The sequence below is a fragment of the Sinohyriopsis cumingii genome, chromosome 7, assembly GCF_028554795.1.
Source record: "Sinohyriopsis cumingii isolate HCF-2022 chromosome 7, ASM2855479v2, whole genome shotgun sequence".
In the NCBI taxonomy this organism is placed as follows: Eukaryota; Metazoa; Mollusca; class Bivalvia; order Unionida; family Unionidae; genus Sinohyriopsis; species Sinohyriopsis cumingii.
This window is the reverse complement of record NC_142967.1, coordinates 62,750,653-62,777,933: the sequence shown is the minus strand read 5'-3', so window position 1 is coordinate 62,777,933 and position 27,281 is coordinate 62,750,653. Positions and strand designations below refer to the sequence as shown.

Genomic DNA, 27,281 nt, shown 5'->3' with positions numbered 1-27,281 from the left:
GGATCAGTGCTGATATTTAACGTTAGACCATCCTAACTTCTGTGCCATTTTTCTCATGACTTAAACTTCTTTTGAGAACCTGATGGCATTAACTAGGTCAGTACCTTGCGTTGATAGCGACAGTAATTACTGATTAAGAAATATTCGATGAAATAAAATTTAAATATGTACCACAATTCAGATGAAAGAAGGCACAATATAAATGTCTGGTTAATCTAATGCCACTTTTGTCTCAAGTTTGTGGCCCTGGTGTGAGAATTAGCTGTTTAAGTCTGGACCGCTGTTCACTTCTGTTTACTGGGCTCTTTTGTTTTATTAGCAGGAAACCCAAGGCAGATATTTTGTAATGGCAAAGGCAACACAAAAACTTGGTTACTTTAACATGTACTTCTTTTACCATCTTAGGAAAATATGAACGACATTGACAACTATACAGAATGAAATTTGTCACTGAAATATTTAAATATATGGGAAATCTTTGTTACTTAATAACACTGAAAAAAATTAATCAAAATTGACCACGTGTGTAAATATGGTAATATTTACACAATTTTTACTTGAAACAGTTCAAGAAAACAGACAGAATTCTTGAACGTGAAACCATTTGTCATAAATTCATTCTATTTTTATGCTACATATGTAGTGAACCAGTATGAATTGAAAATAAATGGTGCCAGATATCATAAAAGGGGGCGCTCACTAGTTATTATGTACTTTTGAGAGAGTGACGTATGTAAGGTGAAGTTGTTTGCATTTAAAACATACACGGTGGAGAGAATGTTGGCATACCGCTATGCCACATTTAATGTAATGTGGCTGACATTTCTTTGGATGTTATACTTTTGGAAATTGTACATGATCTGAGCCAACTGCTAACTAAAATGACTGCTCCCTTGTGCTAAAAAATCAGCCTGAATTAGTCTAAAGTACACTATCCATAGCAGCTATTAAAGTAGGGAAAATGAACTTTGCCAGACTAGACAATACCAGCTTCTGAAAGTGCAATGAATGAATTATCAAATATATAAAATGCCAAAAGAGTTATCGGCTCTTTTTTTGTACAATTCAGTAAGTGAAAATGACCAAGTGGAGCTAGCACTTTTTTGAAAGGTGTATATCTGGAGTAAGGCCGAGCTGTATACTCTATAACCGATATTACACCCATCAATTGTACACCAAAATAAAGGAAATTAAAGGACCTTTGAACTATATCTAAGATGTACAAGGTCTTTTTTAAATAGCCAGTATAACCAGTTGGGAAAGCCAGGGAAATTCTTTTTCTTTAAAATTCAAACCCTATGCAAAATACGAAACTGTAGAGTGCCACCTTAAAACAAATATAAAAATGTATGCAATTATTTTTCTTATTTTCCTGTAGATGTTCTGAATAAAATGGTGCATTAATATTGATGTTAAGCATGAAAATAAGCTAATTATGTTCATTTTGCTCTTGCTTACATAATTTGCCATGAGGCATGTTTGTGTGAGTAGTGACTTTAATTATGGGGAAATTAGAAGCCTTAGAATAAAGGAATAAAGTCAACTTAAATGTAAAACTGTTGCATTAAGTAAAAGAAATATATATTGCAAATATTTCTCTTCATTAATTTGCATTGAAATTAAAGTATAAATGATGGCAAAGCAAATTCGCTTCTTCCATATTAAACAATAGACAAATATTTTATCCTTTGACCTTTATGAACCTCATCTGTTCCATTCCTTTTCAAACTGTAAAATTTATTGTTGACATCTCAAGAATATTTCTGTCTAGTTTCATGTTCCTATCTTTCATCATATTATTGGTTGTGTTGTGTTGCATTTTTAAAATAGCTCATATTTTATCATGGGGGAGGGGCTGGACTTGTTAGAGACTCTGACACTAATAAATACTGTTCTGTGGGGGGATATACAGGAGAATTATTCAAAGAACTGTTTTGATGCTTGCAACTTGTGAGGGAAGCCGGTAAAATTCGAACCCTATACAAAATACAAAACTGTAGAGCGCCACCAGAAATGTCTGTATCAATGTGACTGTTGGATGTTATGTGACTGAAAAATATTAGAGGAGAGGGATTTAAAAACATGTTGCACTGGAATGTCGTTAAGGGATGAACCATGGCAGGTCAAGGATACTACTACTACAGTCATCATTTGTGGACTTTATGGCTATTCACGAACGTCACTGTGGACATGTAGACTGTTATGCATAAATAAATTAATCTATCCATTTCTTTTATGTCTGTACTCTTGTATTAATTACTAAATCACGTGGATTTAGCCAATTAGTGACAGAAATTTTAAATGCCAATCTAGGTAAATAGCAAAAATAAAATGTAAGTTAAATACAATAAATATGTATATTTTTCATAGCTTTCTGTAATTATGGCATGTAATGTAGATTGCTCTTTTATGCTCAGATTATCCTTTTTTGCTACTCATATTAGTAATTATTAATTACGCTTATACCTCTCTTGAGGTGTTGGCATGTCTGAACCTACACCAAAGCAGTTCAGGTTCACATATAATACAATTTCCATTTGATTGGGTAACAGGGTATTGGTAGAAATTTCCAAACAATTTGTCATCTCTGATATGCATATACACATGCTGTGTGTGTGTGAATGTGTCAAATTCTACACAAATTTAATTCGTTTCTTAAGTCTTTGGACATGACCTAGATGAAAAAAAGTTTCACCATAAAGTTCTGGGACAGGAATTTAGGAAAAAATCATTTATTTTATCATTTCCTGAGATATACATTATACAGTTATCAGCAGATAGCCTTGTGTTGAAATTGACATTTGATGGTAGATCATTGATGAACACCAGGAAGAACCTTGTGTTGAAATTGACATTTGATGGTAGAACATTGATGAACACCAGGAAGAACCTTGTGTTGAAATTGACATTTGATGGTAGAACATTGATGAACACCAGGAAGAACCTTGTGTTGAAATTGACATTTGATGGTAGATCATTGATGAACACCAGGAAGAACCTTGTGTTGAAATTGACATTTGATGGTAGATCATTGATGAACACCAGGAAGAACCTTGTGTTGAAATTGACATTTGATGGTAGATCATTGATGAACACCAGGAAGAACCTTGTGTTGAAATTAACATTTGATGGTAGAACATTGATGAACACCAGGAAGAACCTTGTGTTGAAATTGACATTTGATGGTAGATCATTGATGAACACCAGGAAGAATATGGGACCCAGATCACTTGAGGTACACCATTGCTTCTTCATCTTGTGATAACTGTCTGAAATCTGTCAGAGAACCTCTGATCCATTTCTGAGTAATACCCCTGATGCCTATTGCCTGTTACCAATGGCAAAGGTATGGTCATGCGAAAAAACAGGGGTCAAGCTAGACTTCAATTTTAAGGAGAAGTGTCTTCTTCGTTGAACAGAACAAAGTGTGTGTGTGTGTGTTGTTCTCATTCCCTTGTTTAAATTATGCCCTCTTTTTCTCAGTATGCATATCTGCATTTAACATTGGTTTTAAGGAATACTTTATATTTAATTAGAAAATTTTCTGCTTTCTATCTTTATTATAAACACATTTGATGCATGTTTAAAAACTATCATATTCATATGCAGTGTATTTTGGCAATATGACTTAAAAAGAGAACAACAGAAGCTATAAACTGTATTGAATTTTAATGAAGTAGCTAGATTACAGTGTTTTAATTCCAAGTTAGTAAGAAACACATTTTGAAAGCTATAATCTGATTTTAAGCAAAGCAATGTTATATTGTGTAACATTTCTAGACAATAGACAAGAATTGTGTTACTATGACTGCCAGTTCTGTTCCATAAATGTTAAATGAAATGCACATATGCCAGTTAGAAGTAATAAAATGATACAGAATCATTTAATTGGAAATGCATTATTTATTTCAGTTTAGTACATAAAAGTACATGTACGTGCTATCTTTTCAAATAATAATACACAAGAATTGCTGAACAGTAGCTAAGTTTTATGACTGCCATGATTCCAGTTCCATCAATGTTTATGTGATTTGCATACAGGTTGGTCAGTAATAAAACTATGATTATACTGCAGAAACACCTGATATGAATATTAACACATTAGCCCCTGGAGGAAAATTTTGTCGTTTTCATCTGAAATTTGAGTAGGAAACACATTTTGAAAGTTATTTCTGAATACATCCTAAAACATCAACTTCAGGTGATCTTCCAATAACATACTGCCTAGTTGTGTTAGAAACAATGTTTTTCATTGGCTATTTGGCTCGCGCATGAGCAGAAGGGTAATTCTTTTTCTTGGAATTCTTTTTTTTCCTTAACAAACCCATTATTTTCATATTGAGACCACTCTTTATTCCAAATGCCCATCTTATCAAACTGTCTGTTTGCAGTTCATACCAGTCTGCCTTAGATCTGAGACCAAAAAATCTAAAATCCGGACACAAAATTGGATTCTGACCACAGATGAATTTTGGGTAGAAAAAAATTGGGTCCACAAAATGTGGTTTTTCCCTTTGTATTTTGTAGTGCAACTAGAAATGCCAGATTATTTGGTATCATTGTAGAGCTACATCTGTCAACCTTTCTATAATACCACCCACTTTATTGTATCATACATGACCTTGATGCTACCTCCTGCCACATAAACTCGTCACCAGGGGTTAATGTGTTAATCAAGAATCTTTCGTTTTTACTTTCTGAAAGTTTGCTATCAAATGGCATTTGAAAAGATTTCTGAACTTGTTTGAAATAACCCTTGTACCATGTACATGAGAGCAAATGCACACCTCTTTCAGATCATACTGTTTGTCCTAATTTCTTTGTTGCTGATAAAACTTTAACTGAACTGTTCATAGACAACACACTGAAGAATTAATGCCAGTACAGTATCTGATTCTGAATGAACTAAACCCTTTCTTTTCAACCAAATCGACACAGACAACTTGCATGTGCATCTGTATTTAGAAAGAAGGGTTTTCTTAATGTAACCACTCACTTTATAGCTTCATTACAACAGTCCATTGACATGATTGCAAATATAATGTTTTATTATTTATCTACATACTTGATGTAACATTAGGCTTTGGTTAAATAGTATTTGCTTCACTTTTTTTCCTTTTTATTTTCACAAAAATGAGTGAACTCGGATAACAACCTTGACCGTACAGCATCTCTCAAATTCCACGACATAGCATTGTCCTGTATGTTTCTGACCTACGTAATTGCATTTTAAATCTAAATCTTCAATAACATAACATTTAAACTCTGCTTTCTATGAATTGTTCATTTTCCTGAATAAATGTGCCCAATGGTTTACGAAAAGTGATAATGTAATAGTCACATACTTCCCAGGCACAGTGATGTCCGTCATTATTTCCCCATGACAGGTTCACTGATGGTTCCAAACTGATTTTTATGAAGAAAATAATGTACATGTGGCAGTTAAGATATTCTTAAAACGCAATTAGCTATTTACACAAGTTTAAGTTTCAAAACACAAGTTTGTTTATTTCAGTCATCAATGGAAAAGAGTTAATGGTCAGTCAGCTATCAAACCACATGCCTGTGAATGTGTAAGAGTTTGTTTGTTGGCGAAATTGATATCAACACTAACTATTTGATGGCTTGAAGTCTACTTTTCGCCTTGAGCTGTAACATAACACTGTAACTAACCTGGCAAAGGCAAGGAGCATCTCAAAAAGGACAGTCATTCAATGTTCCTCTAAAATAATCACAGGGCAAAGTTGTTTTCATTTTCCTAACGGAAGGAGACAAAGTTTACCTATGTTTTAGGCGACTTAGTTGCCCACTTCTCCAGGTATCATGACCCCCTGACAAAGTCATTATGAGCTGTTACATTGCCACATTTCAAGGTGAACTCACATTCCGCTCAGGTGAAAATTCTACCTCCTTAACAAAATCATACAATTTAAATTTTTTAACTAGACTAGTCTGGTATGCTATATTCCTGTTGCAAATGAGAAAAGAATTGTAAATAAATAACAGTAATAGTTATGAATAATGTAAGTTGCTTGTCATTTTATTTATATCTTTCCCCAATCTTGTATTCAGCAAATGTTGCAAATGATACCAATTGTTGGAGTTAACAATATTCAACTGTATATACTGTGTTTACCTACAGGTGGCTGACACAATCTTAAAGTTCAAAAAAGAAATAGCCTGAAGAAACAAACCTGGCAGAATGACAAAAGCACCTCAGATCAATGCTAAGACCCAGCTTGACGCTGTGTCCTACCTACTTGTAAATAGAGTCAAGGGTCAAGCCCAAAGAAAACAAACTTAAGCTGAGTGACATAATTTCGTCAGGTGAATGATATGACTTGCTCCGAGTTGTGCTTAAGTTCACAGTTTTGTTGTGCCATCAAAGACTACTACTTTATCTGGATCATATGGATTCCAGTCTGTATGCAGCATCAACTGCCAGATGTTTAGCACCATAGTTGTGCATGCTTACAACTTTAAAATTTTTTATCACCACTCATGGAGATACTCCAGATTACTTTTATTTTTACAGTTGAACTGAAATTAATATGTATAAATTTATACTAGGATACAAAACAAAATCTGATTGAATAGTTTTGCAGGTTATCACACAATGAAGTTTATATTTTTAATCTATTAGTATTTGAAGTATTTTTTGTTTGTTTGTTTTATTGCCTAAATCGATGTAAAAGGTTAATGCGTTTGTGTGCTGTTTATGAAAATATCTTGGAAACAACTCAGTCATGCATGCAGATATGTTTATTGTCATCATGCTTGGTCATTTTTTGTTGAGAGATATGTAGTAACAATCCATTTCTGACTTGGCAGGTAGGAAACTGTGAAGTGCATTTTCTTGCTTAATAATATAAGTTTGTAAAATAATATCTGACTAGATTTTTTCCTCAGTTGCAAGGATATGTACAGAGAATCAGCATTCAAATGTATGTAGGGCAATTGAAAGGCTTGTCCTTCTCAATCAAGAACCCATCGAAAAGAATTACTTCATGTATCCACTTCTGGTAAACATCACAGTAGACCCACTGCTGCTGGATTTCCTTGGTAACCTATGGACGCCATATATCAAGGCAAATTGGATGTTTGACACCTTTTTCATCACAATCTTCCAATGTCACCACATCCCAGCATTTGGGAACAATCTTATTTTTGACAGACCTTTTGGTCTTTTTATTTTTTATCAGTTCTTTTCCCCTTCTCGCCATAATTCTTTCTCTTTTCTCATTTCTTTTTTCTTCATCTGTTTCATTCCGTTTCCTTACTTTCTGCTTCTGCAGTCACTCATTCGCTTTGAAGGCTCTTGCATCAACAATTGTTTTTCTTTTCTATGCTTTTGATGCTGCAAAGTCCTATGATCTATCAAATGTATCACATATGTTCAAATTTCATCAACAGCAGCTGTTGATGATGATGATCCTAGGTCTTCAACTGCTGATGAACTGACTATTCTTTTGGCCTCTGCTGGTGGTAGAGAAGCTGTTCAGTTTGCCTTGTCTAAATTGCTATGGGTCTGTACTTAAGGCTATTAGTGCTGGTAGTTTTATTTCTTTCTTCAAGGACCTAAGCTGCTGTAGTTGGGACTGATCCCAGGATTTCTGTTGCAGGTGATGGTTTTTGTTTTGTTAATTGGGTCTGTGCTGCTGGTGAAGAAGCTGTTCATGTGGCCACAACTGCTGATGATGTTCTAGATAGCTCACTCGGGCTGCTGAATTGGCACATTGGATGCATGAAGTGTGTCTGCTGTAGATGACAACATTATGCAAATCATCCATTTGGATAACATCTGAGTATATAGATAAGATCATCCTTTTCCACCTTTTTTTTTTAACTCTTCATCCGATCATCTGTATTTTTATTATGGATATGCTCATGTTGCAAAAGATTGATGCACCATTGTGGATATCGTAATGAATAAGTGCATCTTTTCAAGACTGAACAGATTATACCTCCGGCAGAGTTCTGAATGTAAACTTGTGATGTTACAGCCATATTTTCCTAAAGCACCCATTATTGAGATTATCAAAGATGGTGAACAATATCACAAAGTTCAAATAAACACTCTTTGTTACTTGGCACTGAGCAAGTATCAGACTTGCAGATTGATCAGTGGTTGTCATATGGGAAAACAAAGAGGGTGCTGCCTTTACAAGCTAATGTCGAACATAAACAGGAAATTGTTGAAATTTGCTTGGCACTGGACAGTTATTAAATTTATGGTTCGATCAGAAAGATTGTCATCTTCAGAACTCTGTGAGTATTGCATTGATAAGCGAATTGGGAAATATCAATCAGGAATTAAATCTAACATATGGTAAAGGAAAATACAAATCAAACTGTTTATACCGCAAAACACAAACATTAATACAGGCTGTGAGGACTCAAACAAATATGGAAGTAATTTAGTCACACACGGTAAACAACATTGACAGACACAACTTTGTGGTAGGTAATATTTAATTTACTAGTAATGTTTTCATATTATTAAAACCCAGTTAACTGTAGATACAAGTATTGTATAATGAAAATTTTCGTGAAACAGAGAAACATAGTGCATACCACATATGCATTTCTGAATGTGAATTTTGGTGTGAAAACTTTTGAATATACAAATATTTGATTGGACAGTATTTTTATATCTTGCAAAATATAGAGTTTCCAACATTGCTCCTTGATTTATCAATCTGTTTTGTATGTTGCATGTATAAGATGTCTCCTTTGCACGAATTGAATTTTCATTTTAAAAAAGGCAACCTGTAAATGAATACATATGGTATGTCCTCAACAGAGCTACGTTTTAAGATCAAAGGGCATTATTGCTGGTAGGTCAGGCTTGCATGCATTTATCTCATTAAAATTTACTAATCACAATGTGATTTTGAATGTTCTTTCTGCCACATTTGGGATTAAATGTGGGAGCCTAAATATTCCAGGCAGTAGCCATACTTTGTTTATTTACCCCCAACCCCACCCCAATTGCATACTGTAAATCTTACCATTTCACAATGTTTGTTTTTGAAGGATTTACACATATGCTACAGAAATACAGAGTGAAAAACTGAGGTCTTTCCTGCTTTAAAGTCAGAAAAGTTTGAAAGTACAGCTATTCAGGCTCTTTATTTTAATTGTTTTGGAAATCAATGCCGTTATTGTTGATTACTCCTTGTCATATTACCTGATGCATGACCAAGTGGCCAACCATGTTTTGATGTGGAGTGATTAATGAATAAGAAATAGGCTGTGTGTGTACTTGGTGAATTAAACATTGCATTATTAATATAAAAAAGGATAGATCCAGGGTCATTGCTATCACATAAGATGTTGTGAAACTTAGAGATAAAATAAACTCATGAATAAGATCCACATCATCGCTTACAAGATCCACATCATCGCTTAAAGATCATTGCTTACAAGATCCACATCATCGCTTACAAGATCCACATCATTTGCTATCAAGATCCACATCATTGCTTACAAGATCCACATCATTCGCTATCAAGATCCACATCATTGCTTACAAGATCCACATCATCACTTACAAGATCCACATCATTCGCTATCAAGATCCACATCATCGCTTACAAGATCCACATCATTGCTTATGCCATAAAAACTTTATATTGTACAGTCACAGTATATTGTCATTCTTGACAGTATAGTTAATGCTGTGACTAAAGAGTACTTCCTGTATAATGTCGACATACTTTTTCAAAGTTTGTTATAGATAAAAGTTGTGTCACACCCACATGACCTTTTCTTTTATCTGCAAGAAGTTGCTATACTGGTCTTAATAGGTCTATTCATTTGTGTATTGAAGTGCTTGAGGTAAATTGTTCTTAAAAGACACACACACACACATATACACACACACACTGATCATCAGATACATGCATCAATTGTGACAAGTACATGGTTGCAGCAATGTTTAGAGTGCACACATGAGTGTCATTTGATTTATGCTTTCTGTCTTTTGGCCAAGGTCTGTTACTTAAGCTACTATATACAAACTATTGGTGCTACAGGGAAACCTGCTTTACCATACATATACACGTAAACCTCATGTAAAATTGGTACACTGCAAAATCGGAAGAAATCTAACTTGTTTTACAAAAGTATTTGAATAATATTAATTAATTTTATCAAACAGTTGGTAAACTTTACATGCAGTGTCTACATATTATTTTTGATATGTCAAAAAGTTAACACTTCACATTTTGTGAAATTGGTTGTTACAGATAAGCTCCTAAAATCCTTTCACAGTATTCACATGTATGTAGGTAGGTTGGTCAGTTGGATGGTCAGTAGGTAGTTATGTTTGCATGTATATATGCGTGTGCATGTGTAGTATGTTTATATAGTATAGTAATAGTTCAGTATAGTAAAGTGTAGGATAGTATAGTATAGTACAGTATGGTGTGTATAGTAAAGTGTAGAATAGTATAGTATAGTACAGTATGGTGTGTATAGTAAAGTGTAGGATAGTATAGTATAGTACAGTATGGTGTGTATAGTAAAGTGTAGGATAGTATAGCATAGTACAGTATGGTGTGTATGTAAAATATGTATTATCCAACTTGAGGAAGATAAATCCTTCCAAATAAATGTAAACATGTAATACAGCAAGATAAAAATACAAAATGAAAATATATTAAAATTTTGTAATAGTTATTCATAATAAAAGACAAAGGTAACAAAATCATTTAAATGTAAGGTTGTGTTGATAAATCTATGTTGCCAGTGCTTTTTTTAAAAAGCATGTTATTAATAAATTGTATTTTTAATTGGAAAAAAGTCATAAATGGAAACATTGAATTTCATCTTGGATATTTGAAGGAGAGTCATGGAAAATTATTTGTGGTTTTATGGGGGAATCCTGCTTCTTTATCTGGTCATCTTTTTAAAATTCAGGTAAAGTATGTCAGTTGAAACATTCTTTTGCAGTCCTCTCTATATATCTAATATGCCTGCTTACATAACATTGAATGCATGAACTGATTTTCTTATATTTACTTGTATATTTCACCTGTACAGAAAGTATGTCCACATTAAGGGTTCCCCATTGAGTCAGGTTCCTTCAGTGTAATTTATACGTATTTCACATGCAGGTCTAACTGTACACTTATGCATTTTCAGGAAATGAATGCAGTGAAGTATGTACCACATAATTATGTCTGCACACAATAACAGTCTTACTGTAACGTGTACAGAGTATGGGGGGCTGTACTATATTGCAGTAGCAGACATGTAGTTATGTGAGAAGACTACTTGATTAAGGTGAACAGGAAGTGATTGGTTTGTCACATATTACATTTTGCTTACAATTACTAGGATGTAGACACTGAGAAACCAGATGCACGTTTCTGATAATCCAAATGCTAGTTTTGCACATACAAAAGCAGCTGTCATACTGGGGCCCCGTTTAACAAGGCTATGTTAATAAGGAAGTAATGAAGTGGCACTGTTGGTTCTCAGATTTCATGCTAATGATGGAACAACAGATACTGGAACATGACATTGGTGTTTGATTTCAGGTGGGTGGGATATGGAATAGGAGAAATCGTGACCCTAGCTTAACCTTATCTGTGGAGTGCATAGGTGGCAGTAATACTCTAACATGTGTAAGAGATAACAGACAGAATTTATGACACTTTCCCTCTGTTTTCAGGTACAGAGTATATATGTCTGAAAGGAGACAAGACAAGCAGTGCACTTTGTAGAGTATGGAAAACTTAAATGATCCTGTCGGTCTTAAAGGTTTGTACATTATCATTATTGCATAAGTAGTCATGTATATATGTTTGTATCACATTTTTCAAGGAAATATACAAGACATTGATGCTGATACTGGTATCATTATTATCCTTGCTTTCAAGTTTCTTTTTTCTTTTGCAAGCCAGTGTTAAAATTGTTGTTCATGTTAGTGACTCTGTAATGTATTGAATGATGTTGGGATTGGCTGCAAATGGTGAGACTTAATGACCCATGCTGATGACCTAGTTTTATGTTTTAAAAAATGACATATCCAGCATTGATTATCTTGGGATGGGGCTGGCTGTAAAAAAGTTGTCAGGAGAAAAAATGACCTACCTCAGTTATTTTGTTGCCAGTTTTAAAAAAAATGTTGCCATTGTCATAATATAGTTGTTGTTGTTGTTGTAGGGTTTAACGCCATTTTTCAGCACAAGATAGGCTATACATGGCGGCCAGTATAATTGGTGGAGGAAGAACCCTGGAAAACCCTGGGAAGAAGACACCGACCCACGATAAGCTACTGGCAGGCTTTCTCACGTACCAATGTTAGCCGAGACTGAGACTCGAACTCATGCAGACAGAGGTGAGATGGCAGTGATCCGTAACAGTGAGCGCTTTAGACTACTCGGCCACTCGGGACCCCTTCATAATATAGTACTTACTCTTGTCTTTAGACTATGCTGAATCAAAAGCTATATCAGAAACTTATTTACATCTATCAGTCATGTTAGCTTATAGTACTTACTCTAGTCTTTAGACTATGCTGAATCAAAAGCTATATCAGAAACTTATTTGCATCTTACAGTCATGTTAGCTATATTAAGATGTTGTTTACAAATTACCATTTGCTTCCCATATAAAAATCTAACCCTGTTACCTGTGCCTCCCATATGATGTTCATGATGTCATAGTATGGTTCCCCATTCCCCCCCCCCCAACTGTAAGGGCAATGTCATTGTGAGGAAATTATATTATTGCAGTGCTGAAGTGCCTAAAATCAGCTTTTATTTCCACTGCAAGTTAGCATTTGTTATCAACGCCAGATTTCAATGCCAGATTTCTGCAAGTTATTATTTGTCAACATTACATGATGAAAATAAGTTTTCAAGCAAAAGTTGCTATATTTTAAACATAGCAACTTGTGCTTTGAAACTTAAAACATCAATATGTAAATTCATGAAAGCATTCTTAAAAATATTTAAGCCTGTTTCTTGCCAATAGGGCAGCTGCTATAAATAGAATATAATACTGTTAGGAAAGTGCATGCAAGTCTATGGACAAACATACTCTTATGTCATATTTACGTAGAAGCCTTGTTTTCTAGAATACAGTCTGAATTATTAATGGGATGTTAGTGAAAATGAGAAAAGAAATGATTCATTTTTTGGGAGGGTGATATACAGAAAATGAATAATCCAAATACATTTTCACATAAGGAGTAATTTAGTGGGAAAAAAAAGCATAATGATTCCGCCAAAAGCGTATTGGTTGGCATGCATGCAGGATGCTGTCCTCAATCTTTCGCTTCTTTTTCTTCAACTACTCCAGAGCTTCAAGGGTCTGTTTTCTTTTAGCTGCCTACTCTGAATTCTTGTATTCTTGTTCTTGACACCAAATGGGATTGAACACACTTCAGAGGCATTTTACTCCAAGTGAAATGGGTAAGCTCTCACAAAAAATACTCAGATAAATTTCCATTTTCTCAGTGCCATGTACACATGTTTATCCTTGGTTGTGAATGCAGCCTCCTGAATATTCGGCAGTGATCAGAGTTTATGGAGACTGCTGAAGCCCACCTTCTCTCTCCGACACACTTGACAAAAGCATATCGGCTGACCTCGTATATAGCAATTTGCATACCTGAAGTTGTTCACGGTAGACAATATTGATATCTGGAATACCTTTGATGCATTCATCGGCATCTTAAAATCATCCACTGCAAAGGTATGCAACTTGTCACCATATCTAATTTTTTAAATCTTCTGTTATGTGATCACGCATCAAAATTTTACAGATACATTTACAAGCAGATGTAAGTAAATTGTGTAGAAAGCAGCATGTCCGTTAACAGGTATATGGTCGTAATTTATGCCCAAGTTGTCGTGATGCTGAAAAAGTCAATAATAGACTTCCAGCAAACATTTGAACACTTCTGAATGTATGCATCCAGCATCTCGAGAAAACATCAGACAAATTATATGAAAAGGCAGAAGCTACCAGAATAAGTCTCTTTTGTTGCACAAGCAAATGCATTGAAAAAAGAGAAACTGCACATGTAGTCAGAAATGGAAACTATCAAAAAAGAAATTACTGGTCACATGACTTAGTACTTAAAAAGTCATTGGTTGTTGTGTGCAGTCATGTGTGAAAAATATATTTGAGTGTAGAATTTAAAGAAAAGATTTTGACTATTCTACTTTGTCTACTTTTTATCCTTTCATTGTATTTTGTTCTTCATATGGTGATTTGTGATTGTCATACAAACAGACTCTGATCTCCAGGAGTTGTACTTGCTGTGTAGTTGGAGTTAAGAATTTAAAGAACTGTTGAACCTAGTGTACCTTATTTGCTATGTAATCTGTAGTTTTTTTTTGTTCTTCATATAAAAATCTGAATTCATTTGTTTTTCTTAGAAATAAAGTGTTGTTATTCTTCTAAGATTTGTTTTTTGATTCTCTATTATAAAGTCTCAAGTCTATTGCACAAATATTAGGAAGCCCCTTGTCAGGAAATTACATCATTCTCACTTATCCTTTAAATGGCCATGGATAAATATACCTAAAGCTCACCGGGGATCGGGGGTCCGTGAAAAAAATTGGATAAAGTCCTTGAAAAGTCCTTGAATTTTGTCACACCAAACCTTGTGTCTTGCATCCACCATAATCCACGAGATATTGTAACTAGCAGCCTAAGAAACCAGAGCTGCCTCCTTCAGTTTTGATGTCGTACATATTTTTAAAAATTGCATCTTGTCATCTATCATTCTTTGATCAAGACATAATTATCAACTACACAGAACTGTCTATCAAGTTGAACCTTTAAAAATGGTACTTGTGTAACGATAAATGTATAACTTATTATTTCAGCTCCTGGCTGTTTAGCCTGCAATAACAGCTGAATTTCTCTTTTATTAGTCTAATAAAGACAGATTTAGCTGATTCAGTTATTTTTATTTTTATAGCAAAACTTTTTGCAGATAATCCTCTCCATTTGTATAAATTTCTTACTGAGAATGATTAACATTTTCTTTTTGCCATGTTGTACCTAGAACTATCTCTGGTGATATCTTCCCCGCCACACACTGATTGTGTCACCCTAAATTTAACAGATTTCTGTGTCTTGATCTTTATAGAAAAATGGGTATGTCAGATGACCTCCCTTCATTGCCGCCAAGGTGCAGCATTTTTTGAATGTAAAGTGTATGATAAATAATGAGATTGACCATTTGAGTACAGATTGGAAGATATCATGAGATCAGTTTTTTTTTAGAACAGATATTAAATAATGTGAGAGATCAATATTTTGAGTGCAGATTATATGATATTAAATGAGATCTTTTTTTTGTGGTGCAAATTGTATGATAAATGACACAGGAGATCAAGTTTTTAAAGTGCAGATTGCATAATGAATAATACACAGATCAGCTGTTTTGAGTGCAGATTTTATAATAAATAGCATGAGATCAACTGCTTTGAGTGTAGATTGCTCGATAAGTAACATGTGAGATCAACTTTTTGAGGGTATATATTGTATAATTTAAATATGAGATCACTTTTTGAGTTCAGATTGTATGATAACTAATGAAAGAGGTCAACATTTGGCCCACATTTATTCAGATATATCATTACTTACTAAATAATCTCTTGATTGGAAATGACTTGCCATATATACTCAACTTTTAGGTCAAGTCCAACTGCAAACAAGATAGACCCTAATCTTCTGTGGCATAATGTGCTGGCAGATCAGGGTCTGTGTTGTTTGCTCAGTTAATCGTTCCTAACAAACTGTAGAGACTCAGATCTGATGGGATATTATGCGATGGCAGATCTATATCAGTGCAGTTTGCTGTTGGTCTCAACTTGCAAGCAGTATATACTACAAAACAAACAAAAATATTAAAAAAGGAAATGTGAATATTTGTAATTGAAAATTAACATATTTACAAATTTATAATCCTGTAGAGTTCATTTTGCAGAGAGTTCATTTTGCACTTATTGAGATATCACTTTATCTGTGTTGCTAATTATACATTTAATCAAGTTCCCTCTCTTTCTCTCATAAATAGTTTAATTTAACTTTATGTAATCATTGTCTCATTCCTGCAAACTGCATATATAATTTTTCAATGGAGGGGAACAAGTTCAATAAGTTGAGCAAGTTCTTTTCAATGCATTTGCCAGGGATATTAAAATTTGTGCCAGTAAAAATATTTAAACTAAACCAAAGTAACTGACACATAATTTCCATTTTGTAAAGATAAACTATTTAGATAAATGAAACTTTAGTCTTGTACATGTATACACTATGTGTTTTACCTATTACACATTTAGCTATCTTTAAGGTCAAGGTTGCAAATAATATGAATGTGGAGCCATTTTCCTAGTATGCTTCCTAACACTGTATTGTAACCTTAGGGAATAGTTTGATTGCACAACAGTACTGAAGGCATGCATTATTAACTCTATTATAGGTTGGGAAAGCTTATGGGATGTCTTTTCTGCCCATTACAAAGTTTCTTATCGTTGATTGTCAGCATCTTCAGTGAGGATCTCCATGAAATGTTACACCTGCATTCATCCCAAAATAAATAAATGAATATGGTACCACTTGGACATAAAAAATGGCCACCAAATTGGTCATCTTCAGAATCTTAACCACTACATCGTCTGAACAGATGATGTTCATACGAATATGGAGTTTTGGCTAAAATAGTTTTTATGCAATCAGGTTTGTTCTAAATGAAATGGCGCTGATCTGACTTCCAGTATGTATGGCATGAGGGTCATGTTAAAAATTGTTCTTTTTCTACCTTGGAGAATTTGAAAATATTGTTATTGCACAAGAATATTAGAGATTGTTTCAACACTCAGCAGTTTACAAACAAAGAAGTGGTCTTATCTTCCTGGAATTCATTTTGGCCAGTAGAGAAACAGTCTCTTTGACCTATGCACGTTTATATGCCTTGCCTGAAATGTCCAAATGATAGTCAAGACTAGAGCATGGTTAAATGTGATTATTATCATTAATAAGGTCAAGACGTGCTCATCATGTGCCACACGCAGTGATTGTTTATTATGGTAAGAGAGATTATATTTATATTTATAAAGACTGCTGATGTATTGGATTTTTGTGTCTCCTGGATAATTCATATGCTATGTGGCATTCTGAAAATTGATTAGGGATATATTTCTCTGTCAGGATATGCCATGTGGTGATTTATGATATTGATGGGTTTATCTGGTTTTGCTTTTGCATTCCTTTCTTAAGTATGCAAAGCCATATACGATAAGTATGATTTTTTTAAAAAGTTCTAGGTCATGGACAATTTATGGGAATTAGAAAACTTTGGAAGATCATAGGAAAATCATATTATTATGACAGATCTCATGCCATTTGTATCTCATCTGCTTGCAACATAACCATAGAAGGAGTAATTTAATGCCCACCCCCAGTTGTTACTATTCACCCAGTGTTTGTACATAGTGTTAAAGTGCATAAAGTATAAGGTTCTTGGGTTGCTTAAGCATGTATAGAAAATACACTTGTCTTAGAAATTGTAAGACAATATTATTAAATTTTACCATGAAAAAAATGATGGACAGGAACTACCTTGCAATTTTTCTGTGGAAAGCTACATTGGTATTTATATTAAGTGACAATCAGATTTATTTATGCTGAAAAATATACTTACCAATAATATTGCAGTGACTGCTTTTGATCAGTTTTGGGGTTTGGGGCTCATTTGTATGTTTCACTTTTACATATTTTTATAGCAGTTTAATCACTTGTCTTGCGATTTTAATTATTCTCACAGTGAAAAGACGTAACAGTCTTGCTGTACAGTGTATCCAATCTGTTGAGATTTATTGCAAAAAGTGTAATGACAAACTTGGCAAGTACAGAGTAACAATCATTCAGATCTAGAATGACATGTTTAGCTAGTACCTTATATACTTATAAGTTGAAGTCCAGCTGCAAACAACATTGACCCTTATTTGCTGTTTCATTATCTGCCAGCAGATGAGGGTCTGTTTTGCTTGTTCTGCTGATTACTTCTAACAAATGGCATGGACCCAGATATGTCAGCATATGATGAGATTACAGATCAGAATCTGTGCAGTTTACATTTGGATTCATAAATTTGTATAGTCAGTAGGTCAGTTTAATACATTGGTTGTGCCAGATTCTGACATTTGCCCATATGTCAGTCCATCACACCTTAATATTCTGTGTATAGGTCATTTCAGGCACTGTGGTGGGGCATTGGTATTTCCTGAACACATTTTTAGCTCTTAATCACAGACTGAGACTGTGCACATAATGCAGTGGCAGACCTGGGCTTGTGCATTTTGCAGTTGGACTCGTCTTATAAGCAATTCTATATGGTATGTCAAAAGTCAAAGTTCAGTTCTCACAACTGGATCAACACAGATAGACTACCATAGTGTGACCTTGGGCAAGGCACTTTACTTGCCTATCATGATACAGCTTTCCTCTGTTATATAATGGTACTGCTATAGTCCCCAGGAGCAATATTAAACCATTGAATTGCTCAATGATGGTACCGGATGAAAGAAAACTAAAAAAACATCTCTTGTCATGCAGTTGGTTCAGTATTTGTACCTATTTGTAATCATCATAATATGATCTAGGTAATCCTATCAGTTAGAATTAATCACTAAATATTGTTATGCCGTGCTTATTTGAAGTCATAAAAGGGGTACATTAACCTTAAAAATAAATAGGAACAGTGTACATCATATAACAAGTTAATGGTAATTACTTAATTATTTGTTTAATATTGTCTTTAGTCTTATAAATGTTCGGTTATGTCATTATCTATTTGTAAAACATTCATGCCTATGATAAGTTTCTCCCTCACTGTAAGGCCCTTCATTATAACTTCTTCAGTTATAAGACCAGTATGGTCATGGATCCCATTCATTAAGTCAATGTTGGAATTGTATGTACACCTCATTATAAGGTAGTCTCACTAAAAGGCGCTATGATGTAAGGCTCCCATGGACTGTGTTATAAGGACTGCATTATAATGAAGGAGTACCGTATTGTTATATTTTCTGCAGATTTTACGTGCAGCGGAAGATTACAGAGAACTGTGCCAAAGTACTGGAAGATTTTCATCACTTGTTAATTCTTGGTTTATGTTGAGGAAAGGTTCCATGTGATGTCAGTTTTATCTGAAAAAGTGTTGAATAGGTTCCTTGGTGCAGACCTATGTAGAGATTTGTATACAAGAAGAACTGCCTAGTGAAATATATATAGTAAACCATTTTTGTTCTGCAAGCAATGCTTTTGATGAATAATCAATACGTGCAGCAGAAAAGCACTGAAGCCCTTGGTAGAGTTTGATTCTGGGAACCTGAAGCCTTTTCTGATTCTACATGTAAAATATCCAGGTGTTATATTTTGGAATTGATGTAGTTAAAATGGATGATGCATGCAGATTAATGCTGGTCTTAATTTACAAATTGATAGAGAATTCTGCTATTCTCACATTTCCAACTATTTGTTGGCATCAGAAAGAATTAAAAAAATATAGGTACTTTAATATGAATCTGTTGGAATGAAATTGTGGAAGATTGTTGACAGATAAATGCCATAGTTCAGATGAGCATGTCCACATGTTAACGTAGCATTTTCTGAAAAATCAAGTTTTCCTTTTCAGAATGTTTTAGTTGATTTATGGTTGGATGAATAATGATGAATACAGAATTTAAATGGTTTCCATGGTGAAAAAACAGGTGCCAAACCATTTGTGAGTCATGATGTAACTACTCATGTACTCTGTGTATGTGTTTATAAGTCTAATGCACCTGCAGATTAGGGTGTGTGTTATTTGTTTTACAGATTATTCCAAACAAACAGCACAGAACCAGATCTACCAGTGTACTATGTGATGGCAGAGCTGGGTATGTGCAGTTTGCAGTTTAGCGCACCTTATAAGCAAAAATATTTTGTATAAATGAGTCCTGGTACAAGCAACATAAACCCTGATCTGCTGTCACATAATGCGCTGGCTGGTCAGGGCTCTGTGATTTGTTCTATTGATTACTTCTAAGAAACTGCAGAAACCTGGATCTGCTGGTGCACTATGCAGTGGGTCAACAGATGCAGTTTACTGTCAGATCCATCTTATACACAAGCTTGTAAGGTACCTTTAAGTTGGACAAGCTTAGCACATTATATGTGACTGAGAAATCACTCATAGCCCAGCTTGCAGTTGGTTAGAAATTCTTGGAAATAGAAATAATGATGGACAGCAGGTGTTCAGTACATGGAATTTGTTGATTCATACTGTCAAGTACAGGTATATTCTGTGAAGGATGATCTACTCTACAAGTATTGTGTTTAGTTGTGATGAATTGTTTAAATTCATGTCTATATGTAATGTAACTTATTCAGTTTGCATGCACAAAATTTGAACAAAGGATGCATTGTTGCACATGTACAAATTTAAATGTGTTCATATTGAAATTTTCAATGGATTCAAATGGGCTTCGAGATCTTTATCGTCATACAAATTAGGAAGGTACAAAGGTATTTCGTTGGGCAGCAAATTAAATTCATCTCAAAGAGAAAGGATATTCGATGTAAACACTACCACTGATAACAACATACTTGATGATGAAGACCAGAAAAATTTGCATCAAAATTTAATTTTGCTCAGTTTATTTTGAAGGACTCTTGATTTCAAATGCACTTGGCATTATGCTATACATTAAAAAGACATGGATAAAGTTTGACATTATTTTCAAACAAAAAAACTTTAAAACTCCACTTGCATCAGAATTCAGTCTCAAATAATAGACCAAACCCAGATTTGGTATGAGGCTTTACATTAGGAAGACCATAGGACAATGGTAGTTCAGTCCTATCAAACTGCACCATGTTCTGTCAGCATCACCTTGTCAAATATATTGCATGCTAATCAAAAACACTTTCCTCATGGTATTGTAACCAGATACAGCCACACATGAGGATAGAAGATCAGCACATTTTAATGGCTTTAAGGCTCTGTTGTTTGGGGTTTGTTTGTGTGTGTATGTGTGTGTGCGAATGGGGGGGGAGGGGAGAGTGTGTGTGTGTGTCTTTGACAGTCCTGGTGCCAGAGAGAGGCTTACAGACATTACTAATTAGCTGGTGCTCATAGATATATGATAAAAATTCATATATATATATATTTTGATAGTATAATTAATTGGATTGAATATAGAAAGGTCTTGTTTTTTTAATTTTAATACAGTGTATGTGTCTTGAAAATACAAATTGTTGAATTTTATAAATGATTTGTCTCAAAAAGTTTGTACCTTTATATACTTTCGAATTTCAAGAAATGATCTGTTATTGTTACTGATCAATATGCAAGTTTTTGATACCTTTAAGTTTTCTCTGAGATAAGAAGATAAAATTGTCTTTCTGAACCCTTCTCCTCTCCACCACGTCCCCATAGAAAGTTTATACTTTCAGATATCAGTAAAAAATTTCCATACACTTTTGAGCACCAGTTCATTAGTAATATCTGAAAACTTTTCATGAACCTACGGTTATTAGGCAATCAAATCAATAACTGGATAACCATTGATAATACATTTTATAATGATTACCTATGGGAGAGGATTGTGAATGAGAATGATAACACTATTTTCATTATTAATTCTCTGGTTCTCTTGATTTTGAATACCTGAACATTTTTAAAAAGCCCAATTTTGTTATCTGGTTACAAGATTGATAGAGAAAAATGTGTAGATTAGCAGAATCCATGTAATCAATTTGCCAAGGTGATGATAACCAAACCTGAAACAGCCTGCTCAGTTTGAGTGGCGGAACATCCTTAGTCATAGGGTTGCTAGGTCAGGTTTGATTTGATCGACTATTTTCCAACTAAATTAAATGGATGTATGGTCTTTGCATATTAATTGCATCTGAGTTTTTTCTGTCCTGAAACCAAATTTATTTGAGGTCTAACAATACTTGTCCTTCATTTGCTTCAGAATTCTCTTTCTGCAGAATAATTTTTGATGAACTTAATAGACAGAAACCAAAATTTGGTGAGGCTTTATTTTAAAAGACCTATGTCAAGTTTGATTTTGCTCAATTTTCTGGTTAAACTTTCAAGAGTTATGGCCCTGTTATCTTTTTTAAGGCCCTTTAATTGTATCATATTGGTAGGGGCATCTCTGTTGTATTGACAGACACATTTTCTTGTTGTCATCAAATGTCTCTATTTACAATTGGGGAAAAGATACTTTCTTTGTGTATGATAGTGTCCTGAATGCAAGACTACAGGGGCCCCCGAGTGGCCGAGTGGTCTAAAGCGTTCTCCATTACGGATCACTGCCATCACACCGCTGTCAGCGTGGGTTCGAGTCTCGGATTCGGCTAATGTGGGTATGTGAGAAAGCTTGCCAGTAGTTTCTCGTGGGTCGGTGGTTCTTTCCCGGATTTTCCCGGGTTCTTCCTCCACCATTAATACTGGCCGCCATGTATAGCCAATTGCATGCTGAAAAATGGCGTTAAACCCAACAACAACAACAACAACAGCAAGACTACAGTCATGGTTCAATGGCCAAGGTCCCAGGAGGGCATACATTATTGGTATAAGTGACTTTACACCCCAACAAGAATATGGCTGAAAATAGTAGAGAAAATTGAATATAGAAAGTCAAAATGTAGAATGTTTAGAACAGCCACTGAGAGCAGACCTTTTTATTAATCCCTTGAGCTAAATAATATAATATCAAAATACTGATTGAAGTTAATGTTTTTTGTTTTTATTAGCTCAACTGGTCATAGACACGAAGAGCTTATGAGAAAGTCTGTTGTCCATTGTCCGTCTTTTAGCACAAGTCTGTTATTGCTACTCATCCTATACTACTTGGAGGATTGCCAGCGAACTTCACCGAAACATTCAGCCCATGGTCTAGTTGGTCCCAGATGAACATGGTGGTACTTACACGTCCACTATGGCCACCACATCTGCCATCATGAAAATCTTGTTATTGCTACTTCTCCTGAATGGACAGGCATATCAGCATGAGGTTTTCACTTAAAAGACTTCTTATGATGTTAATTTGGTCCTAAATGAAAATGGTGCCAATCTGACATCCAGTATGGCTGTCATGGCAGCCATCTTGAAAATCTTGCTATCACAACTCCTCCTGAATGGGTGATAATATCAGTAGAATGTTTATACTAAAAGAATTCATATGATGTCTACTTGGTCTTGAATGAAAATGGTGCTGATCTGATGTCCAGTATGGTTTCCAGGTAGTCATCTTGAGATTTATTATATCGTTACTACACCTGAAATGGATGGTCATATCAACAAGGGGTTTTTACTAAAAGACTTGCTATGATGTCCACTTGTAAAAATTATGCTCATGATTGACACAAAATTCAATCAGAAAGTAAGAAGAATACTGTATTGAAACTTTTTCATCGTAATCTTATAACAGATAAAAAGACAAGTTGCTGTTCTACTCCTGTATGAAAGCTTTCAATGGCCAAAAAGTGGGTAGGCTGTGATATTTGTCTCAAAACATGGCATTGTCACCTTTGACTTCTTTATATATTTTGAAAGGTGGCAGGCACCAGGGCAGCTAGCATGGACGTTTAAGACATTGTGTAACCATTTTCGTGGTTGGATGATGTATAGGAGATGGATAGTGGTCCATGCCTATTACAAGATATGTAGAGCCATGAAGGTGTACCATGTTATAGGTGAAATTCTGCTTATACATTGGATTCCTGTTAATTAGAACACATCAGGACTAGAACACTTTGGCCCAATTAAGCGGTTGCCTCAATTATGTTTTTGTTGTTTTTGTAGGGTTTAATGCCATTTTTCAGCACAAGATAGGCTATACATGGCAGCCAGTATAACTGTTGAAGGATCTTAGAACCCTGGAAAACCCTGGGAAGAACAACAGACCCATGAGAAGCTACTGGCCGGCTTTCTCATGTACCCACATTGGCTGAGCCTAAGACTCGAACCTACCCAGACATAGGTGAGCTGGCAGTGATCTGTAGTGGTGAGCACTTTAGACTACTTGGCCACTTGCCCCCACCCCAAATTAAGTGAAGGAGTTAGAAAGGTATACATGTATTTTGTGCTTTAAGATTTGTCCCAAATAAATGGCTGCCCCGATTAAAAGATGTCCTAATTAACCGGAATCTACTATACTGAATTCATGCCAACAATTTAATAGATGACCATGCCCATGTTATATGAGGGACTGTGCAATACTGATGTAACTTAAAGAGAGGGACACCCGTATTGATGAACTGAATCCCTTGAAGTAGATTTTTTTTGTAGAAGTGCCATTTACAAGATGCATGTTACATGATAATAATTAATTTAGTAACCAGTCATATCAACAGTCTCACAATTGTTTTTGTTGTTTGAGAGTTTAGAACAATGTACCTGCATGACAATCGTGCATGATGTGTCTTCTGTTAAAAAATTATTGTTTTGTAACATCTCAAGAACCACTTAACAAACTTGTGTATGATTGTACATAGAGCATTCAGGCATTGAGGCCTTTCAGACTTCTAGCTCTACTAGTCATAGACTGGAAGAGCTTATGGACTGGTCTCTTGGCTGTCGTCCATCCATCTCTCATCTGTTTTCTTTTGTACATCCATTAGCAACAAGCTTGTTATTTTTAGTCCTCCTAAACTATTTGGAGGATTGCCCTGAATATTTACATACACTTTCATCTCATGGTCTGATTGGTGCTGAAAGGTGTTGCTTGGATATCCACTATGGTCACGATAATGACCATCTTGAAAATCTTGTTATTTCTAAACTTCCTAAATGAATAGTTATATCAACATGGGATTTGCACTAAAAAAAACTTCTTACGGTGTCAGGTTAGTTATAAATAGTACAGATCCCTTGTCCAATATGACAGCCATCTTGAAAATCTTGTTATTGCTACACTTCCTGAATGAATAGTCATATCAACATGGGGTTTACACTAAAGACTTATTATGGTGTCAAGTTGGTTATAAATAAAAATAGTACAGATCAGATGTTCAATATGACAATCATCTTGAAAATCTTGTTATTGCTATTACTTCTGATTGGATTGTCATCTCAACATTAGGAGTTTTCTCCTAAAGACTTATTTGTCTTGTTAGTCCGAAATGAAAATGGGGAAGCTGTAACATCCAGTCTGGCTGCCACAGGGGCAATCTTGAAACTCTTGTTACTGCTGCTTCTCCTGAATGGATGGTCATCTCAGTATTACGTTTTCACTGAAAATCAGCTTATGATGTCTAAAATGGTGCAAACCAATATGGCCACCATGGCAGCCATCTTAAAAATCTTGATATCAAAGCTCCATTATGATCTAAAAGTCATATAAAGTGTGGGTTTCACAAGAAGACTTATAATTTCCAGTTTGTCTTTAGAGAAAATGTTGTTGATCTGATGTCCAATATGACTGCCACAGCAGCCATCTTGAAATCTTGTTATTGCTACTCCTGAATGCAGAGTCACATTCTAAAAATCTTTTTATCTCTACTCTTGTCCAAATGGATGGTATATCAACATGGCATTTTCAATAGTAGCCATCTTATGATATATAGTTGTTCCTAAATTAAAATGGTGCCAGACATGTAACTAATATGGCTGCCATGATTGTCTTAAAAATCTTGTCACTGCTCCTTCTTGGACAGATGATGATTATGACACATGGTTTTCCTCAAAAGACTTCTGATGTTATGTTTTGTCTAAATGAAAATGGTTTCAACACTTGCCAGTTGAAAAGAAGTGGTCTAATCTTGAATTTCTGGAAATTCTTTACATCCAGTAAAGTGTCAGTCCCTTCAAGGGACTCTTGTTGTTTAGTTGATGCCAATTCATCATCCAATATGGCCACCATTACTAAAAACAAGGAAATTTTAAGAAAAATGTAAAGATTTTGACCAAATTGTATAGAAGGTATTTTTTCTAATGCTATGACTTTTTCACAAGATGTGACAGAAAGCATTCTTCCATGAAGACTTTTCAGTTTTGTAGAAATTATATTGACTCATGATTAAATATGGCTTCTGTTTCTAAATTACAGATACATGTACCTTTAATCAGCTTCTTGTCAAAAACTGCTTAATAAAAAGGTAGCAATCATTAAATTTGTACCCTAAAAACCTTATATTTAAGAAGACACTTGACAGAACAGAGTTAAGCTTAAGTCACATTTGCAAACTTTGGTCTGGAGTTGTGACTGAAATCAGAAAGTTTTTCATCGACCCAAATTTTAGCATGCAAATTTATAAAAATGACAAATATTAAATAAATTTTCATTTTCTACATTTAAGTATGCACAACATTATCATCACATCAGTCCTTCACAGTAACTTGTTGCTTTCCATACAGCCCTTGTACGAAGATGTGCACACTTTTGTTTAGACTTCTCAGTACATGTATATCGTTGCCTGGATTATATTTGTGGCAGTCTTCATCATTGTTCATCTTAATGCTTAGGTGATAATATATTTTTGTGAGAATATAAAACATCCTGTACTAAGTCCATCAAGAGGTTTGAATTATTTCCTTCCTGTGGATAGATGAGGTTTTTTAGTGTGTGCCATAACTGTACATGATTGGTAATATCCAGGTTAGATTTGGGAAATTTATCTTGAAATTGACTTTACAGGAAGGGCTAAGTGCATATTCCTTTCCCTTTGACTTGATTCCAACCACTGAAATTCTTGTTTTCATTCATTGGATTTTTTGTGTTCATATTTGAATATTTTGGCATTGGGATAAACATTAAATACAGAAGCCACACCAACCTGTTTTGGGGCCCCGAGTGGCCGAGTGGTCTAAAGCACTCTCCATTACGGATCACGTCCATCTCACCTCTGTCTGTGCCGGTTTGAGTCTCGTATTCAGCCTTTGTGGGTATGTGAGAAAGCTTGCCAGTAGCTTCTCGTGGGTTGGTGGTTCTTCCTGGGGTTTTCCCGGGTTCTTCCTCCACCATTAATACTGGCCGCCATGTATAGCCTATTGTGTGCTGAAAAATAGCGTTAAACCCCACAACAACAACAACAACAACCAACCTGTTTTTATGCCACCTGGGCTCTTTAGTGCTGACTAGCCATATTCCATTAATACTGCATCTTTTAATTTTGTTTGAATCGTTTCTGATCACACATTATATAATCCATCTCATCCAGCTTTAAACACTGAAGCTAAACCTAACCTCTTGAAATAATCCAAGTAATGTTAATTGTGTTATACTGTTTAAGCTTTTTAATAATCCATA

The 27,281-nt window shown here is 34.8% G+C and overlaps 1 protein-coding gene across 3 annotated transcripts in view; it reads left to right on the top strand.

The window, feature by feature from the left end:
* LOC149795383 (alpha-1,6-mannosyl-glycoprotein 2-beta-N-acetylglucosaminyltransferase-like) overlaps nt 1-27,281 on the top strand; it is a 158,803-nt gene that overhangs the window by 7,873 nt on the left and 123,649 nt on the right. For 2 of the 3 annotated variants that reach the window (XM_089965169.1, XM_089965167.1), the window contains exon 2: nt 11,681-11,769. The gene's annotated coding sequence lies outside the window, so the exon portion shown is untranslated. Of the gene's footprint in view, nt 1-11,234; nt 11,547-11,680; nt 11,770-27,281 lie in introns of those variants that run through there. The other variant, XM_089965168.1, reaches the window with a different exon arrangement.